The sequence below is a fragment of the Lactuca saligna genome, chromosome 5 (genome assembly GCF_052625555.1).
Source record: "Lactuca saligna cultivar CGN05327 chromosome 5, ASM5262555v1, whole genome shotgun sequence".
Lineage (NCBI taxonomy): Eukaryota > Viridiplantae > Streptophyta > Magnoliopsida > Asterales > Asteraceae > Lactuca > Lactuca saligna.
Window position 1 is genome coordinate 217969050 of NC_136421.1, and position 22423 is coordinate 217991472.

Genomic DNA, 22423 nt, shown 5'->3' on the forward strand with positions numbered 1-22423 from the left:
AGAAGGGACATTGTTGTTGTTATTTATACAGTGGACGTCGGTTGAATATCATCTTGGATCTACCACTGCATATCGATATATAAAAACTAGTTTATTATTATTATTTTTTATTTTTTAATTTTTTTTAATTTTATACTATTTTCATTTGAATCTTTAAGTGTATCAATTTTTTATATAAAATAAAATCATTTGTGAATAGTTATTTTAAATGATCTAAATTTTACTGTATCAATTGTAAATTTATTCAAATTCACATGTAAATGATTAAGAATTGTTGGAAAAATCGAGTACAATAAGCATTCAGTTATTCACATGTGATTTCTTTTAATAAAAAAGTTGATAAAGTTAAAGATTCATAGAAAATTCTAAATAAAAGTTAAAAAAAAAAATCAGTTTTTATATATTGGTTTGAATGTTTATTTAAAAAGTAGCAACAAATATAAATTTTAATATTGGTTTGAATGTCTATAAGAAATAAACCATAACAAAGAAACAAGGTGTTTTTTTAAATCGTCTTTTGTATTTCAATATATATATATATATATATATATATATATATATATATATATATATATATATATATATATATATATATATATATATATATATATATATATATATATATGTGTGTGTGTGTGTGTTAAAAGAGGACGAAAAATCATGAATATTGGTATATTCGTTTTTTTCGATAAAAAATAAAGCTTAAAAAATTATAATTCGATGTATACACGTCCAACGTCAAAATCTATAATTTTTTTTTTAACCGTTAATCATAATGATTTCTGACGCTCACGATTAATTCTTTTATTATTTGTTAATAATGGTTTTCAATTGTACCTAACAATATATATAAACTCTCTCTCTCTCTCTCTCTCTATATATATATATATATATATATATATATATATATATATATATATATATATATATATATATATATAGAGAGAGAGAGAGAGAGAGATAAACAAAATATTGTAATAGGTTGTAAATGAATCTGTAATATTTATATTATTTTGATGCAGAAAATAATATTATGGTTGTAGATGGTGTTGGATTATGTTGTTTTGGTACCAACAACCAAAGAATAACATTTCATTTAAAAATATGATTTTGGTTATAAAATTATATATATTGAAAAACGACAACCAATCGAGTCCATGATCATATGTTTTGGTTATTAGAGTTAGACATTAGACAGACTGATTATAATTCAATTAACTAATGATATGATAAATGATAATACTTGAATTTGATGAAAAGGTTGATCTTATGAGCTGTTTGAGCAACTTTTATGATCATAATAATCAAATTGTCAAAAAGGTAATATATGTTATATGTCTTTATGGGATTTTCTCCATCATTTTCTTTACGTCTAACTTTCTTTTTTGAAAGTCTTGAAAAACCAAATTAAGCAAGGAAACTCATCATTCAATTATTGACATAATTAGTTAATGCTCAAGTATGAGATTTGAACTCAGAAATCTTTATGTAGGCTCTCAATTATAATTGACGGAAGAGAGAAATAGATAAAATGTAACATACGCCATAAATAAAATTATATTATTATTAAATAGTTTGTAAGCTTATAATATAGTCTTTTGTACATGAAAATATATATATTTGCCATGCTAAAACTCATGAATTTAATATAAAACCTAAAAGAAAAGTAGATTGATTTATTAGAATACAAGATTGTCGAAGAAATTTAAAAACTAAAGATCGTTTATCCATCGGTCTAGTCTTTTCATATAATTTTTTTTGGACTCAATAAGAACCATATTTAAATTTTACGTGTTTCACTTTCTCACTATTTTATTTGAGTTAGTCAATTAAATTATTTATACTCGTTACAACAATTAATTGTTCAAATTTAAGTACTTATCTATTCCTTAATTGATGTTCCAACAATCTGATTAAATGACGAATTACACCAAAAATGAAAGACAAAGAACATAAACAAAATTCCAATGTGAAATTTCAAATACTCTAAAATAAAATTAAAAAAAAAACATAAATATTTTTTATAATAAAATAAACTTATTTCCATGGTCATAGAATTTGAAATTGTTTGCAAGGATATTTTCAATTAATAATAAAAATCAAATAAAATTAATGAAAGATTCAAAAAACTGAAAAAAAATTAAGTCCTTAAACATCTCCACATGATTCACGAATGATATTATTGATTATTCAATCCTATTAGTGATGACATGATCATGAATTATATCACATGCATCATTTATATTTGTTACAAATGCTATACATGAAAGAACATATAATTTTAGAATGTGAACATATAACTTTAGATTGTGTTAAAATGAAAATTTAAGTGATGTTCAAACTTAGGTTAACAAGTGAAAATTTATAATTTGTATGACTTAGATATAATGGAACAAAATGGTATAGAAATGAGCTTTTCTCAATCTTTTATTTGTATAAAATATATAAATGTCATTAAAAATAATAAAACAAATCTTATCCAATTTACTCACATTTGATTTAGTATAGTCCCATATATTTATCATTTAACATTATCATTTTGATTTAGTGTAGTCCCATATATTTAACATTTTACATAAGCAACATAATAGTTTTTATCATATGTTTATAGATGATTCTATTCTTACTTCTTTCTATTTAAATTATATACCCTCTTTCTATAATTATATATTTCTTTATAAAGCTAATGAGTGTACTTTCCTCATTTTAATCTTACCAACTTAACCTCACATCATTCTCTTACTCTCCACTCACTTAACACATACTCACCCCTCACTTTCTCATACTTTAATATTTTTTAATAAATACAAAACAACAATATAGGATATTATATAAATGTCAAAATACAGAAAGAAAAACAAAAAAGGAAAAGAGTTACCACATACATCACACCGCATCATGTGGTATTTCCCCACCTTCCGACAATGCCACATCACCCCACCACATGATGCGATGGTGATATACTCTCTGGTGTATATATTGTGTTGGTTGATATGATAATATGGAAAGAGAAGAAAGAGTTATGATGACCACAAGGTCACCACACTCATCACACTAGATGGTGTGATCTTTCTCCTCCTCTCCGCAAGGTTATATCACCCCACTACATGATGTGATAGTGATATATCATATGTTTTAATGTATTGTATTTGTTGATGTAATGATATGAAAATAAAAAAATCATGGTGACTACATTCATCCAATTGGTGAGGTGTTCGCCGCCTCCCCACGATACCATATCATGGGGATGATATGGTGATGACATAGAGTCTAGTTTAAGATTTTGTGTTAGTTGATATGATGATAAATACGATGGTGACCATAATAGTTCAATATACAATTTATAGTATATTATCAAGACCATAAAAAATATGTTTAATAGGACCACTATTAATCTATAGGACAACTATGTTTGTAATAATTATAAATAAATATAATAAATAAATAATATTTTTGGAAAAAACTAAAATGTAATGTCTCTCTGGTCTTCTTCTAGACCTTTTGTAATCCACTAGTACAACACAGTGGTGCCAGATACTGTTTGTTGTGCAGTACTCTCTCTATTCACCAAATCTGAAACTCGCGAATCAATAGCATTACAGCTATAGTAGCTTGTACGTTACGCATCGTAACTTGTACAACACCTGTACCTGGGAATTCTGTAAAGACACCAAGCCAACTGTTTCTTGATTCTTGAACTTTTGTTCTACTTTTTATGATTTGTATGAGCAGAAAAACACTAAACTGCATGCAAACATCTCTCTGGAAAATACCCTGAAACAAATAGAAAATAAAATCCAGTTTTACATAAGTTATATATAAATATAAAATTCAAACCTTAAATTTTTTTTTTTGTTTCGATGTATTGGCTATGAAATATTTTGAACTTTTGTCTTAATTTTAAACTTATATCTTTTAATGATCGAGCATTAACCAACAAACTTATTGGATAATGATAAAAGAATTGTCTAAAGATAATTTTGTTAGTTCACAAGCACACACCACCACAAACTAGAATCTAAGATAAGAGTGATGGGTATTTGACCATATTTTAATAATTGTTTTAAATATTAATTTAATTGTGTTTTTTATTTTTTTATTTTATTTTTTATATATATATATATTTTTTAAGTTCGTTTGTTTGTTTCATCCAATGAAATCTCTGATATGGTGTTGATAGTGAAAGGAATAGTTAAAGAATTCAGTACACTTCCCTATAGGTAGTTATGAGCATTAAAATAGAAGCAGCAAATAGTGAATTTTTTATAACTTTTTTGTTTTACATACTTGTAAGAAAAATAAACTAGGTAAAACGGAAACGGTTAGGTCACATTTTAGTTTTTTCAAACACTAGAAATCAATTAATAAAATATTGTATTCATAAATTTAATCAAAATTTTTTTATGGTTGATATATTATTTACCGATTAAAAGATGCAATAATTATTTTACTTTTATAAGCATAAGCTTTAAGTTTCAAAGTTTGTATAACCTTTTTAAAAGTATTTATACACCATGTTTACTATAAACAAGTAATCTGGTCAAGAATTATTATAAGGGATAGTGATTTAAAAGCATAATATACACTTCAATTCGTACTCATTTGGTCATTAATTTTTTTTTCATCTGTATTTGCTCATTCAACTTATTTAACTGTACACATTCGGTTCTTATGACCAGCTACTACAGTTTTGTACACATTTAGTCATTAATATTTTTTTTTGCACATTTAGTCTTTAATATTTTTTTGTTGCAAAAATAAACCCTTATTGTTTTTGTACATAATGAGTACTTATGACCGGCTTCTTTAATTTTTTCTCACGGTATCATATGTGAGACAATATTTAATGATGTGTTCGGTGTTATTGATGTTTATAGCAACAACATCCTCCACTGCTTGGTTGCTTAGGTATTGTGTTCATAACGTCGTAGTTTTTTCATACAATCTTACATTTTAACTATTTTTATATCCGCGTATTTGTATTTAAGTCTACTACAACTTTTTATTAGATTACTCCATTAAAAAATAATATATTTTTACTTATGATCTTTATGTACATGTGTTCTTTATAAATATATGTATGAACGTTTTTTTTACAAAATTATAAGTAAAAATATATTACTTTTTAACGAGGGTAATTTTAACGCAAATTATAGTAGACTCAAATACGAACATATGTATAGAAAGATCGTTAAAATCATAGATCGTATGAAGAAGTTACAACGTTTAGAACACAAGATCTACGCAAAACCATAATACCTAAGCAACCAAGCAGCCGAGGTTGCGGTGACCATAAGCATCAACAACCATGAACAACTCAGAAATGATTGTCCCACCTAGGATACTGTAAGAAAAACTTAAAGAAACCCATCATAAGTACTAACTTTGTACAAAAATAACAATGGCTTATTCTGCAATAAAAAAATATTAAGGATTAAATGTGTACAAAGTGAGAAATATATTACCCTATTAAATCAATTTTTCTGGTTTACCTGGAGTAGCCGGTCATAAGGACTTAATGTGTACAATTAAAAAGGTTGAAAGGGGAAATAAAGACGGAAAAAAGTCAGTGACCAAATGTGTACAAATCGAAAAATATATCACCCTTTTAAACCATTATCCTTTATTATAATACATAACTAAATGTGTAACACTTGGTTTTGGGTATGTTCCTTATTTTCCCTTTTATATTTAATTGTTGCATTATTAGTCCTTGGAGTAGTACACAGGGTGTACCACATGGTACACTTAGTGTACTAGCTAAGAAGATAGTATGCATGGTGTACCACATGGTACACTTAGCGTACTAAGGTAAAGCTTGATCGTCGGTGTACGGCCTCATACGCTGGGCGTACGAGGGTTACGCTTAGCGTACGTGGAGGATAAGAACCTTAATTTTAGGGTGTTACACCTTATTTAAGGACCTTAAGTCTCTACGACTGAACTCTTTACCAACCTCCATTGCCCTAAAACCCTAAATCTCGACCCTTAGCCTCAATTGTTGTGTCTTTTAGCTCATAAGAAGAAGTTGGGGATTGTTTTTTTTTTCTTTTTTTTGTGCAGATCTGCGCAACCATTTTTGTCTGCGCCGCGCAGACATATGCCCTCGCAGAGTGTTGTTTTTTTGAAAGTGCGTAGATTAAAAAACGTCTGCACGATGTCTTCCTAGCGCAGACATAGGTCACTGTCTTCAGAGGTCTTCACACCTCATTTTAACCTAAACAAAAAAAACATAGGCCACTGTGCATTTTTTTTGCTTAAAATGCATTGTTGATGTTTATGACATGAAATTAAGTTTGAAAAATCAATTTATTTCAACAAGTGCAGACGTTAAAAACAAACAGTCTTCTTATTGCAGACTGCAAACATTTGGTCCACATTTTCTGCCGCAGAGGCTTGCAGATGTGCTCCACAGACTGCAAACATTTTTCCTTCAGAAAAACAAACAACATCTTGGTGTTTATTTTGCTCTTTTAGAAGGGAGTAAAGAAGATTGAAGGTGTGTTGCTTGTGTGAAGCTTAGAGATCCAGAATCATCACTCATTTTTCAAGTATTTTGAGTATAAAGTTCATACCTTGTCTTCTCCTTGCTTAGATCTCTTCATGTCTTGGTATTTTTATGCTTTTGGTCCCTTTTGGGTTAGCTTGATGGGTTAGGTTGTTTGTGGGGCTTATTCTTTTAGATCTAAGCATATTATGAGTTTCTTAAGCATAAAGTTAACAACTTTATGGTGTTTATGGCCTCATGCATGCATTAAGTCATCTATGAAGTCCTTTTGAGCTTTAAGAGCTTCATTAAGTCATGAATACACGTAAAGTTAGCAACTTGAAGTGATAAATCAGCCCAAGGAAGTTAGATATAGGTTTTGGAGTAAAGTCTTTATGGATTAAGAGCGTGAAATGGAAGTTGGCTGAATAGAGGAGTACGTTGGGCGTACAAGAAGGTACGCTTAGTGTATAAGCCCTAAAGTGAGTACGTTGCATGTACACGTTGAGTACGCCCCGCTTACTCAGCAAGTTGGGCTTCGGAATTTGTATCTTCGGTTTAGGCAATTCTTTTGGGCTTAGATGTTTAAGGCTTTGTTGGGCCATCTGAATTCTAGTGTTTTAGGTTGGAAATATTTTTTGGGTCTTGGATTAAGGCCATGAAGGGATTTGGGCTAAATTTGGAAAATCGGGACATGTTTGGGCCATGTATGATTATTTGGTAATTGGGCCTTTTGGATTGTCGGTTTGGGCCTTAGTCATGGACCAAACTAGGTAAGGGGTAAAATGATATTTTTACCCTAATTATGGACTAATGGTTATGAATTAGAATCCAATTATTAATTAGATGTTATTTGGTATTGATTGCTTAGGGATTTGTCAGACCAACAGCCAAAGATTTATTCATGTGATTCAACAGTTTGAGGTGAGTTTCACTGTCTTTAGCGGGTCGAAGGCACCAATGTCGACTCATGATTTGTTATGTTAGAATACTCATTGTTTGTGTGATACTTGTATGTGTATGTGCTTATATGCTTATTGGGCGGGGCCCAATGTGTATTATGTATGCTATTACATGTATGCTTATATGAATCATATGTGGACGGGGCCTGTTATGCGAGTTAGGGCGAGGCCCGTTATATTCATTGGGCGGGACCCGTTATGTATGTATTGTATGTGGTATGTTAGGGAACTTACTAAGCTTTGTGCTTACATTTTTCAGTTTATGTTTCAAGTACTTACGGTCCCAAGGGGAAGAGCTCGGGATGATAGCGGGTTATTAGCAGAGATTCATCCAGGATTTCTCCAAGATAGTTGTTCCTTTAACCCGAATGACAAAGAAGACAATTACCTTTTAGTGGGGGCCTGAGCAGTAGGCAACTTTTCAGACTGTGAGGCAGCAGTTGTGTGAGGCACTGATTTTGACCTTATCAGAGGGTATTGAGGATTTTCTGGTATATTTTGATGCATCGATCATCAGATTAAGGAAAGTTTTGATGCAGTGTGGTTGCACGATCGATTATGCTTTGAGGTAGTTGAATCCTCATGAGGCGAGTTATCCAACACATGATTTGGAGTTTAGGGGCTATGGTCATCGCCCTCAAGATTTAGCAGCACTACCTCTATGGGGTTAATTGTACTGTTTACACGGATCACAAAAGCATGAGGTATTTGATGGATCGGCCAAATCTGAATATGAGGCAGCGTCGATGGTTGGATGTGGTGAAGGATTATGATTTTGAGATCCTTTATCACCCAGGGAAGGCCAATGTGGTGGTTGATGCTCTCAGCCGCAAGGCGGCCAAGAGACATATGTTTAAAGATAACCATGATTATTTCGTTGTTGGAATAGATTCGTGAGGCTCAGGTTGAGGCTATGAAGGAAGAGCATTGAAAGATTGAGCCTATTGGGGGTTAGGTAGCTTCCTTCGATTATGATAGCCGTGGATTGTTGACTCTGCATCGGTGGGTTTGGGTTCCGTATTAGGGTGGTGTGTGTCAGGTTTTGATAGAGGAGGCGCACAAGTCTAGGTTCTCCATCATCCTGGGGAAACAAAGATGTAGAAGGATCTTCGTCCTGAGTATTGGTGGCCCTGTATGAAGCGGGATGTGGCGTGGTATGTGGAGCGGTGCTTAGCTTGCAGGAAAGTCAAGGATGAGCATCAGTGACCTCACGACAAGATGCAACCGTTGGAGATTTCCATATGGAAATGGGAAAATATTACCATGGATTTTATCATTAAGCTACCCCAGATTGCGTGTAGAATGGATTCGATTTGGGTCATCGTGGATCATTTGAACAAGAGCGCGCATTTTATCCCGATTCAGGAGAGTATTTCTGTAGAGATGTTGGTTGAGGTTTATATCAGGGAGGTGGTGGCATGTCATGGGGTGCCAGTATTGGTGGTTTCTGACAGAGACGTCCAATTTACTTCTAGGTTTTAGAAGAGATTCGATGAAGAGTTGGGTACTCATCTCCTTTTCGGTACAACATTTCATTTGCAGGCCGATGGTCAAAGTGAGCAGACTATTTAGACCCTAGAGGATATAAGCAGGTGTGTGTTTTGGATTTCGGTGGGAGTTAGGATATGTATCTTTCGTTAGCGTCATTTTCGTATAACAACAGTTATCACATCAATATTGATCGACCTCCTTTCGAGATGCTCTACTGGAGGAAGTATAGGACCTTGATTTGTTAGGGTGAGGTTGGTCAGCGGGTTATGGGGAGTACTAAAATGGTACCCAAGACCACTGAGCTGATTCAGTAGGTTCGGAGTAGGCTCCAGACAACTCAGAGTCGGCATAAGATTTATGCCGAGAGTCACCGTCAGATTTAGAGTTTCAGGTGGGAGATATGGTTCTCATAAAGGTGTCACCTTGGATAGGTATCATCTAGTTCAGGAAGCAGGGAAAGTTGGACCGTAGGTATATTTTTCCTTTCATGGTTTTGGCTTGGGTAGGCCAGGTTTCTTATCGTTTGATATGTGTCTTTTTATGTATATTTATGTGAAACATATCTTAATATTTTAGCATTTATTATTATTATTTAGAACTAAAATAAACTTAATATGCTTTGAAATATTTAATTATAGTTAAAATGGGAGATGGAATGCAAAAGAAAGAGAATGGAGCTGAAAAGATGCAAAAAGGATATTGCTGGCAGATTGACCCCTCTTCAGTGTTTCGGGTATATCTCATGACTCGTAAGTCCAATTGACGAGGTTCAAACTGTTCTGAAAACTAGACGAAATTTCCTACGACTTATGTGAGAGGGACTTTTGGCTAATTCGACACTTATCTTATCCAAAATCAGCCTTGAAGATGAAGCATAAAAGTTGGACGGAAATTCCCTCCAAGTTACTTATTCCCCAAGCCCCACTTTCCTTATCTTTATTTGCTTAATCCCTAAGCCACATTAGTTTCCTTATTCCAATCCAACTCTAATATTTCATATAATTCCATCTCCATCAACTATACGTACCGCATATCATTCCACAAATTTAAAATAATCTATGATATTCCACTTCGACTTGTGCAACAAGAAAACTTCATAGTTGCCGTTTTGAGGGTCTAGGAGGTGGCCGGAAGGCCGTTAAGATAACGGGAGCGGAGATCGGAAGGGTTAGAGAGCGGATACGTGTCGGTAATCATATGGGTTGTTAACGTGACCATGTTTAGCATTCCATTGTGTTACTATTATGTATTTAGTTTCTGACTTGGGTGTAAAAACCTTTTACTTTGTGTTTATGATTGAATGAAGCTTTGATTATTAGACTAATTGCTATATTGAATAGTTTGTTTGTGTTTAATTTATCTTGCCAAGCTTGTTAAAAGATCCTTACATATTAATGATAATTATTTGCTGTTAATTGCCAAGTAAATTGAGTTGTATGAACATCTGCTTGATTGATTGTCTCTTATGATTTTGATGACCATCGAGATTATAAGTCTAGGAATAACGAATGTGAAACTAGGATTAACATGGGAATAAGTAAGTTAATGTGTGATCCTTGTTTGATGACCATCAACAAGAGGTTAATTGAATGTCTAATTTGGTTAACTATATTTACAAGTCTTGCTTGATACGAACTGAACACTAGGAAGCATGTTAGTTTAACCAATTGATCACTGTTTGAATTGACTTGTTTGCTAAAGGATTAGTTATAGTGAACGCGAATCTAATCATTTTAGGAATCGGTGAACATGAATAAATGAATTTGTGTATTCAATTATCTATGTTTTTAAGGTGTAATTTGTCTAAACCAAAGTACCTGAAGAGATTTGCTTTCCTGTTAGTTTATCGAGAGTAGTTAATTAATTGTTAGTTTGAGATTTATTTCCTTATTCTTCTCGTGTAACCTATAACCTATAATTAAATATATTAAATTAATCCACCGTTCCCTGTGATCGACACCCGACTAACCTAAGCTATACTGTAATCTGACTAGGTACACTGCCTATAAGTGCATAGTTAGTCTAAGTTTGTTAGGTTATAAATATTAAAATTAATGGGTACTTTCGTGCACATCAAGTTTTTGGCGCCGTTGCCGGGGAACGGTTTTCAATTAATTTAGTTTATTTGATTATTCGTTATTTGTTTTTATTTTTTTTATTTTTATTTTTATTTTTATTTTATTTTCGTTGATATTATGTCACTTGTCGGGAAGGTTTTTATTGTTATGTGCAGGAATTCGTGATCATACACATTGCTTGGTTTGATTTTTTGCATGGGTTTCGAGAATGCAAGCGATTAGGGAATTCTTGACTTATTTAGTCTACTACTCTGTTGATTTGTCCAACTCAATCTATGAGACGTAGTATAGCAAGGCGTGTCGTGGTGGTTAAGTGGAAGACCGAGCTCTTGCTGTTCTTGACTAGTTTGGTCACTTCTTGTTCTACTTTTAGTTAATGGTGCAAAGAAAATGAAGGAAATAGTCTGACAGGTCCCGAAAGATTTTGTTTTCACAAACCACTTCTTGCATGCAATGGATTTAATCAACAATTGTAGCTTGATTTCGACAAAGACGAGTGATCGTGATATCCTTTTTAGTTATTTTGGTTTGCGATATTTTTTAGTTATTTTAGTGAATTTTTTTTTTTATTTTTTTTAGTTTGTTTAAAATTTTGTTTTCCATGTTGATGCTCTTTGATTGATTTAGATATTTGCAGAATTTTTGCCCTTAGAAAGCTGGCAGTAAGTTCAGCTGCTAGGTCCAACTGTTGCCAGACAGAGCCGAGTGAGCGTTTGAAGTTTATAGTCAAGACCCACGATTTCTAATAAGTGTGGGGTGTGAGTTGATATTGTGAAAGTATATTATTTAGAAGAGTGGCGTTTCTACCGTATTTTGATTCTTATGGTATGGATGAGCTGTTCCCACACCATGGAGTTTTATTTCGACGCAAGGTAGAAGTATCATCCCTGCTGCCACGACATGGTTGACACTTTCCTATGTCGTGGGGGAGATTTTCATCGCAAGAGGAGCGTGTCATTCTTGATATCACGACGTGGCCACCAATTACCACACGTGGCCATGTTATTATTCATAATAATGATTACACATCACTTGACGACATGATGTGGTTGACACTTTCCCACGTCATGGTTATTAGACATTGCATTTATTTGCAATATTTTTCACCATATTTTAGAAGTTGCCGTTCTTGGTTTTATTTACCGGCATACTCAGAAGCAACAATTCCAGTTTTCAACACATTTATGGAGCAACTTTTAGCAACCTCATTCGATCTCGCCACAACTACCCCAGGGGAGTCTGTTACTTTTTCTCCTTTTTTACTGTTTTTATTAGTTTTAGCGTACAATGAGGGCATTGTATGAAATAAGTGTGGGGTAGGGGGTCGAAAAAGCAATTTAAATTGAAAAATTAAAAACTAGTTAAAAATTTATAAACTTGAAATAATAGTTTAATTTAGAAAATCTAGTGATAATTTAAAATTTTGCTAATATTGTATGGGATGATCCAATGAGAACCCAAATGTTTACTTGAGCCAACACATGTTATAGTGTATTTGTGGCTTCCCATTTCCTAATGAAAAGTCATGAGATATGAAAGGTAATCTGGTAGTTTATATGACATAATATGTTTTGCAGCCTAAACCTGAAATCTATCCAGGAAAGCTTTTTTAGTCATTGCACTTAGACTAATACTCTAACCAATAAGGGTTGAAGTTAAGCGCCCCTGCTTAAGCATGTAGGTTTTGAGTGAAAAAAAAAGGGAGTTACATGTGAAAAAAAAAAAGAGAGAGAAATTACCAAAAAGTTGAAGAATTTTGGAGCAATTAAAGTGAGAATTTGAAGATCAAAATTCCAAAAGTTCAAAAGTTGAAGATACCAAAAATCCAAAAGGTGGTGAATTCAAAGAAATCAATATAAAATATTCAAAGGAATAGAAGAATTCCAAGAGCTCCATTGTGGTATTTTAAAGTTGTAATTTCTAGATTATGTATGCTTGGGTAGCTTTACAAAAATACCTTGAGGTTAAGAAAGATTTCTGAGGATTGATTCGGAGGGTTGCAAAAATGAGTGTCGTATAAACTAAGGGGTGAAGGTTCATAAGGATTGTGAGTATTTAGAAATGAGAAGTTTCTTAGGATTTATAGACACAAATACATGCATTGCGGTATTGGGATAATGGATGGGTTTGAAATGGATTATTCTATGCGATATTGGTGAAATAATTAAAGTCAGTTTGCTTGGGGGCAAGCAAAGCTTAAGTGTGGGGTATTTTGATATGTGTCTTTTTATATATATTTATGTGAAACATATCTTAATATTTTAGCATTTATTATTATTATTTAGAACTAAAATAAACTTAATATGCTTTGAAATATTTAATTATAGTTAAAATGGGAGATGGAATGCAAAAGAAAGAGAATGGAGCTGAAAAGATGCAAAAAGGATATTGCTGGCAGATTGACCCCTCTTCAGTGCTTTGGGTATATCTCATGACTCGTAAGTCCAATTGACGAGGTTCAAACTGTTCTGAAAACTAGATGAAATTTCCTACGACTTATGTGAGAGGGACTTTTGGCTAATTCGACACTTATCTTATCCAAAATCAGCCTTGAAGATGAAGCATAAAAGTTGGACGGAAATTCCCTCCAAGTTACTTATTCCCCAAGCACCACTTTCCTTATCTTTATTTGCTTAATCCCTAAGCCACATTAGTTTCCTTATTCCAATCCAACTCTAATATTTCATATAATTCCATCTCCATCAACTATAAGTACCGCATATCATTCCACAAATTTAAAAGAATCTATGATATTCCACTTCGACTTGTGCAACAAGAAAACTTCATAGTTGCCGTTTTGAGGGTCTAGGAGGTGGCCGGAAGGCCGTTAAGCTAAAGGGAGCGGAGATCGGAAGGGTTGGAGAGCGGATACGTGTCGGTAATCATATGGGTTGTTAACGTGACCATGTTTAGCATTCCATTGTGTTACTATTATGTATTTAGTTTCTGACTTGGGTGTAAAAACCTTTTACTTTGTGGTTATGATTGAATGAAGCTTTGATTATTAGACTAATTGCTATATTGAATAGTTTGTTTGTGTTTAATTTATCTTGCCAAGCTTGTTAAAAGATCCTTACATATTAATGATAATTATTTGCTGTTAATTGCCAAGTAAATTGAGTTGTATGAACATCTGCTTGATTGATTGTCTCTTATGATTTTGATGACCATCGAGATTATAAGTCTAGGAATAACGAATGTGAAACTAGGATTAACATGGGAATAAGTAAGTTAATGTGTGAGCCTTGTTTTATGACCATCAACAAGAGGTTAATTGAATGTCTAATTTGGTTAACTATATTTACAAGTCTTGCTTGATACGAACTGAACACTAGGAAGCATGTTAGTTTAACCAATTGATCACTGTTTGAATTGACTTGTTTGCTAAAGGATTAGTTATAGTGAACGCGAATCTAATCATTTTAGGAATCTGTGAACATGAATAAATGAATTTGTGTATTCAATTATCTATGTTTTTAAGGTGTAATTTGTCTAAACCAAAGTACCTGAAGAGATTTGCTTTCCTGTTAGTTTATCGAGAGTAGTTAATTAATTGTTAGTTTGAGATTTATTTCCTTATTCTTCTCGTGTAACCTGTAACCTATAATTAAATATATTAAATTAATCAACCGTTCCCTGTGATCGACACCCGAATTACCTAAGCTATACTGTAATCTGACTAGGTACACTGCCTATAAGTGCATAGTTAGTCTAAGTTTGTTAGGTTATAAATATTAAAATTAATGGGTACTTTTGTACACATCAAGCTCAGATAAATTCATAACATGTTTCATGTCTCTCAGCTGCAGAAGTGCTTAGTGGATGATTCTGCAGTGGTACCATTGGAGGATATTCAGATGGATGACCTTCTGAATTATATTGAGATACCGGTGACGATTTTGGACCAGAATACGAAAACCTTGAGGAACATGGTTGTTGAGTTGGTGATCCAGCAAAGATTGATGCTGTGATGAAATGGGAACAATCAAAAAGTCCCACTAAGATTCGTAGTTTTATGAGATTAGTTGGATATTACCGAAGGTTTATCCAAGGTTTTTCTTCGATAGCTGCTCCATTAACAGATTTGACCCATAAGGGAGCTATATATACATGGCTTGAGAAACATGAAGAATAATTCAAGAAATTAAAGAAGAAGTTGTGTGAAGCACCGATTCTTTCTTTACCTGGTGGAGTTGAAGACTTCTTAGTCTATAGCGATGCATCTGGAGTTGGGTTAGGTTGTGTTTTGACCAAGAGAGATAAAGTGATATCATATGAATCGCGATAATTGAAAGAGCACGAGAAGAACTTTTCCATTCATGATCTGGAGTTGGCAGCAGAAGTATTCACATTATAGATATGGAGGCATTATATTTATGGCACAAAGTCCAAACTCTTCACTGATCATAAAAGTCTCTAGTATCTCTTTGATCAAAAGGGATTAAATATGAGACAACTATGTTGGTTAGTGTTATTTAAGGATTACGACTGTGAGATACTTTACCACCTTGGTAAAGGAAATGTTGTAACTGATGCTCTAAGTTGAAAAGTAAACATGGAAAGAAAAAGGCCAATAGCATTAAGAATAGAAGTTGTCTCGACGATTGTGGAAAGCACTAAGAAAGGTTAGAAAGAAGCTTTGGAGAAAAATGACTGAAAGGAAGAATGTTTAGCCAAAATGTAGGTATTCGATACAAATAGTCAAGGATTGAAGGTATTCCAAAATAGGATTTAGGTGCCTAAGATAGGAGGAATAAGAGATACTGATGGAAGAAGATCACAAGACCATGTACTCAATTCATCCTAGCATCACTAAGATGTACAAGGATCTGAAACCTTACTACTGGAGGCCGAAGATGAAGCTCGATGTTGCAAAGTATTCGGAAAAATGTGTAACATGTGAAAGAGTTAAAGCACAACATCAGAAACTGTATGGGAGTTCAGAACCTTTGCCTGTACCCATGGGTAAATGGATGACATCACCATGGATTTTGTGACCAAACTACCTAGGATGAAGAATAGTCACAACATGATTTAGGTTGTCATGGATCATTTCACGAAGAGTACACACTTCATAGCAACCAATGAGAGATGGTATATCGATAATCTTGAAAATGCTTATGTTAAGGAGAGAGTAAGACTTCATGATGTTTCATTAACAATTTTATTAGATCATGACAGTCGTTTCACATCAAGCGTTTGGAAAAGTATACAATAGGAAATGGGTATGAAGTTTTGTTTAAATACATCCTACCATCCACAAACTGATGGTCAGAGCGAAAGGACAATTAAAACACCGGAAGATATGTTAAGAGCATGTAACCTAGAATTTCAAGGTAATTGGGCTAAGCATTTACCCCTAGTAGAGTTTTCCTACAACAATAATTACCAGTCAAACATTAATATGGAACCTTATAAAGCTTTGTACGGACAGAAGTGTCGTATGCCATCTTGTTGGCTTGAGGCTGGAGAAAAGCAGTTTATGGGTCCCGAAATAGTCCATCAAACTACTGAAAAGCTAAAAGTGATTAGAGAAAGGATGTTAGCAGCTTAGTATCTCCAGAAGAGCTATGCTGACAAGAAGTGAATACCAATGACATTCGAAGTTGGAGATTCGATGTTGCCCAAAGTTTCACCATGGAATGGACTTATAAGATTTGGAAAGAGAGGAAAGTTGAGTCCAATATTTATTTGACCATATAAGGTTCTTCAAAGTATTGGTAACCAAGCTTACAAGCTGGAATTTCCGGAAGAACTAGATGGTATTCATAAGATCTTCCATGTGTGTTATTTGAGGAAGTTTACGGGAGAAGTTCGAGATATAATTCCACTTTCAGAGTTAAGAATCAATGAAGATAAGAGGTTAATCGAAGAGCCTAAAGGGATTGTTGACTGTAAGAAAAATAAGTTGCGACATAAGATGTTCGAATTAGTTCTTGTGCAATCGAAACATTCGAATGATCCGAACCTCACCTGGAAAAAAGAGAGTGACATGATGAGTCACTATCCATATCTGTTTGCTGAGGCATGATTCCGGAACAAAATCATCCCAAAGAGGAGAGAATTATAACGCCCACGTTTCTGGCTAAACATTATTATGATTATGTAATAGTTAGGGTCAACGATTGTAACCTATTTTGAAGTAATGAAGAGTAATTATTCGAGTATTATGTGATTTATGTGCAATATATGTGCTTATAACAATATAATAAAATAGGAATAAAATAACCCTCTAAAATAATATAATAGTTAGAACAAATATATTTGAAGAAATTTGAAGTAGTCGTAACAAGGATTATGTATATATAACGAACGCTGAAATCCGACTTATAACGAAGAAGTTATGAACCGTCAAAGTGTTACGATTAAACCGGTACGCTTCCGCGTATCGTAAAAAGTAAATTTTTGAAGAAATACTTTTTATCCTTAGGAATTTAAATAAAAGTCATAGTATATGTTAAACCGAGAGTGTGCATATAGGGAACGTCTAAATCTAACTTTGTTTGAGGAAGTTATGATTTTCTAGGATTTAGCATAGCAGTAGATAGCCCGAAAATCAAATTTTAGAGCAATTAATTTTTAGCCGACACAACCTAAACAATAATCGGAGATCTCGTTAATAAGAGCTCACCGATATAAAGACAATAAAAAATGGACGTCGGATGACAAAGTTATGAATTTTTAACGGACTTTAACTAGTCTAAGCATGTTAAAATATAACTTTAAAAATAAAGTCAAAATTAGCCGACGAAGTCTAAACGGAAATTGTAGATAACGTCTCTACCTACAAATGGATATAAAGAATGTTAAAAATGGAACTCGTATGCAAAAGTTACATATTTTATAAGATAATTAGTTGTGGGCTAAACCTACGAGTGACACGTGGCAAGATCTGGGCCACTACTTCTTCCCCACGACTTCGCACGAGATTGCGACACATGGAACTGGTACGCCCCACGTAGTGCAAAGTACATGCCACGTACTGAGTACGCCCAACGTAATGATGGAGTACACCCAACATACGACCTCTTCACATCCTATAAATAGAAGGTGCAAATCACTCTCTTCTCCACACCATTCTAACCCATTCTCTCTCAAAAACCCCCAAACCCCCTAATCCTTTCCCTATCAACTCCTAGGTGTTAGTAGCGGGTCGCAGAGCACCTGAAGGCCCCAAGAAGAAGAGCTTTCGACTCAGAAGTTCTGTCTGCGCAAAGCCCGATTACTCGCTAAACCCCCTTATAAGTGAGTTATGCTTACCACACTTTAAGTATAACTTATGTTTAAGTTCATTATCATTATTATGAACCTATAAACATGATTTATTAGTGATTTAAATTATTTATATCGATTAATCTACTTATAGGGATGATGTTTAGGCTGTGATTTAGTGAGGTGTTTAAAGTGGGATTTCCAAACAATATACTTTGTATACCAAACGGACCCTACCTCCGATATGATCCTACCTGGTTATTCCTTAATTGATCGATCATGAAGTAAAATTTGAGTTAATGATGAATCTAGACTAATAATTAGTCGCAATAAATAATAGACTAAAACTTAGTGATAATAATACTAGGTATTGTCAAAGGAATAGACAATTATTAGAAGTGAAGCGTTGCCCAAATTTCGAGTTGTCACTTTAACAAGTGAGTGCATAGATACTTTCATCTTATATGTAGATATGAAGTATTTAATATAAATTACATGATATACTTTCATATTATATGTGTTCTTGATGTCTATGTTGTCTGAACGATTTATACATGTTTTACTTGATTTAAATTGTATATGTATTTTATACCTATCAATACGTTGGGTAGAGATGGGTAAACGATATAGATGATGAAAGATGAAATAAATGATAAGAGGCCTCGATGTTTAAGCTGATTTAGTCATCTAGCAGAGTGTAGATGATGACCACGAACTATTCTAAACAATCTAGTGGAACGTTGGCAGGCTCGCAACCTGTAGGTGTTTTTAAGCTATGCGTTCTCTAAGTGTACTCCATCCCCCTCATGTTTTCCTTAATGACATATACTATTGAGGAACCCCCTAAGCAATATTGTCTTCCCGATGATAATCCTGAGCATAGGTCCCTTAAATTTGATATTTTTGGGACAAAAAGTGAGGATAATGAGAACAGGTAATTGAGTTAAATGATTTGATGAAATTAAAGAACTTAATTATTGTGGGTTGAAAAGCCTATGTGCACACCAGGCTCCCAAGTCTGACCCACTCAGTTTCTTGTATTATAGGTAGTAGCAAAAGAGCACAGGTGTGATGACTAGATGAGAGATCTATGGATTATAGGCCGTTAGAATAATAGATGTTTGTAAGGCCTGTACTATTTCGGTTTATGCTTATGCACTATATGGATGATGACATCCCAAAGTTTTAAATATAATTTACTTATTATATATTTGAGAATAAATTCCAATATTATTCTTCAAAATGATACTCTGATTTTTAATAAAACATAAACAAATCGGTCTTTTCTGTCCGTGAAATTGGGGATGTCTCAGATTATGTGTCCTATAAATAATCGAGATTATTTTTTGCATTATTTTAATATAAAGTGTAAATTTCAAGAAAATGAATATGGAGGACGTCAAGTTGATCTCGCTTTTTTAATTTGCATCTTCCTCTTCATCATTCAATATGAGTACATTCACCACAATGTATAGTTTTGAGTCTTCTCAAATCATCTTTGTCTCCATATTACGAAATATTCTCTTGCAATCCCATCTACGTATGGTAACTATTCATATCTTTATAGTAACAAACTAAAACATAATAATTACTAGTTACTAGACATAAGTTAGAAAAAATGCTTCAATTGTAAAGATTACTTATATTAATGTTCATATAATAAATATTAAATACATATAACTAATCATATATACATATAAGTTACAAAAGATGATTTTAGAACACACAAATCATATATAATTTTGAGTTGTAGTAGGAGTTTCAAATGCATATGATGCATGAAAATTGGCCTCTATTATAGTAGAACAAGGTCTTCAATCAAGCAAACAAGCTCTTAATCATCCATGGAGGCTTGGGTTTCGTGTTGAAGGGTTGGAGGCTAAAGAGGATACATTGATCCATGTGTTTAGGTGCTTAAATACGGACGAAACCCTAACATTATGGGCTTGAGCTGCAACAGTTGTCATGTCGTTTCATTCATCTTGCCACGTCGTGGCGGCCATCAGATGTGCGTTCAATGCAATTAGCATTTCGCTTCATGGTGCTCCATTCTCCACATCCTGGCACAAAGTTTTTCCAAAGACCTTGTCTTTGATCCCTCAAGGTCCTCAACTGATCCATCCTGGAAAATGGGTGTTACGATTATATATGTAACACCCTATTTCAGATCATTCCCATTTCAGGGTGGTGATCAAGGATAGGGAATCAACAGGCGTAGGATGCTTGAAGAAGTTAGTTGTGGGCTCAATTAGAGATGGGTGGTGTATATTGGAAGCTTCGGGTATTCGGTTTGTGTTTCAGAGTTAAAGGGTATTTCGGTAATCTGTCAGCTAAGGCTTCTATAGAAGTGGATGTTTTTTCGGGATATGGTAAGGTGGATACGAGTTGATTAAAGCATAGAGCTTCTCGTTACCTTTTCATGGATACATGGATCGTCGGAATCGAATGTTTATCGAAGAAGTTATGACCTTTAGAGTATTTTAGGGTTAAGTGGTTAAGCAGTACGCAGGGCGTACATATATTTACGCATGGCGTACTAGTTCTAAAGCCTTACGTATGGCGTAAAATGATGTTCGCAAGGAGTAGAGTTGTGAAGCAGGATCGCGCCTTCAGGCACGTATGCGGGGAGTACGTATAACTTCATGAAAAACCCAATTCCGATGATATACCCTATATAATCTCATCAAGTCATCTTGGTTGGTCCTTATACCAGCCTCTAAGTTCCTAAACACCCTAGAAACTGTCTCTAAGTCTCCATGGTGTAGTTTTGAGCTCATGATGTGTATTTTGGTGTTTATGGGTCATTTCCAAGAAGATGGAGCTTGATGCAAGGTTATTAATCAAGGATGAGCTCATGGATCCAAATTATGTGCTTCATTTCTAGCTTGTTGGAGGTAAAAAGCTTGAATCTTCTTCATTGATGTCTTAGATCTAGCATGGTTGAGTTTTAGTTCATTTTGGTCCTATGATTGAGATCTAGTGGTTTAGAATCCACTCCAGGAGCTTGAGTTGTCACTCTTGGTATTCTTCTAGTCCTAGAGTCATAAAGTTGTCATCTTTGAGACTTAGAACCACCCATGCATGAGTTATGTCCATTGTTATGGGAGTAGAAGGTTATATTTCGAGATCGAGTTCGTATGGGTCATGCAAAGTCACCAAGTCCGTGACTTTCTGGTTTTAGACGTTGCTTATGACTTTGATCTATGGTTTGGAATTCTAGAATTAAGCATTAAGATATTAATGTCATTATGGGTTAAAGGAGGAGTATGTTGGGCGTATAAGTCTGTATGCACAATATCCAAGCCAGATTGCATGTACGCTTGGCATACAGCTGAGTACACCCCGCGTACTCAGTTAGGAGGGTTTTGGCCTTTTTGGGTATTGTGTTGGGCTTCTTTTTTGGGCTTAGGATTTTGAGTTATTATTAGGCCATCTGAGTATGAGTGTCTTGGTCCAGGGAGGTTTGGTTGGGCCTTAAGGTAAGGCCTGTGTAAGAAGTTTGGGCCCAAATTGGAAAATTGGGCCATGGATCTGGGCCTTGGTTGATTAATTGGCCGTTGGGCCTTTCAGATTGTGAGTTGGGCCTTAACAATGGACCAAGCTGGGGTTAGGGGTAAAATAGTCTCCAGAGATATATCCGAGGGATTCAGCAATACACGGTGAGACTTCTCCTGGTGTTTGTGAGTCGAAGGCACCAATGTCGGCTCACTAATTTATATATATATATATATATATATATATATATATATATATATATATATATATATATATATGCTATGCTTGTTGTCTTTGTGACTCTTCATGTCTATATGAGTTGTGTGGTAGAATAGATGTACTTGTGAGGACCAATTGGTTCTAACTGTTATTATTGTATCCTAGTTGTCTCCGTGACTCTTGCATGATTGTGTAAGGTATGAGCTGTATGGTAGAATAGCTGAATTTGTGAGGACTAGCTAGGTTTAGTTGTTATTAATGTATTCTAGCTGTCTCTGTGACTCTTGCATGTTTGTATGAGCCGTGTAGTACAATTGTTGTATGTGTGATGACCCGTTGGGTCTAGCTGCTATTATTATGATATGTTGTTATATGTGACCAAGACTGCTGATAGTCCTCAGGGTTGCTAATAATCCATTGAACGTGCTGTTAGCCTATAAAGTTTGCGGATAACCTGTGGGGTTGCTAATAACCCATCG

At 34.0% G+C, this 22423-nt stretch overlaps 1 long non-coding RNA gene across 1 annotated transcript in view; it reads right to left on the reverse strand.

Moving 5' to 3' along the window:
* Positions 1-3411: 3411 nt before the first annotated feature.
* The window catches only part of LOC144998467 (uncharacterized), a 37159-nt gene continuing 18147 nt past the window's right edge, over positions 3412-22423 (reverse strand). The window contains exon 2 of the long non-coding RNA XR_013660339.1: positions 3412-3774. This is a non-coding gene — a long non-coding RNA (uncharacterized LOC144998467). The remainder of the gene's footprint in view (positions 3775-22423) is intronic.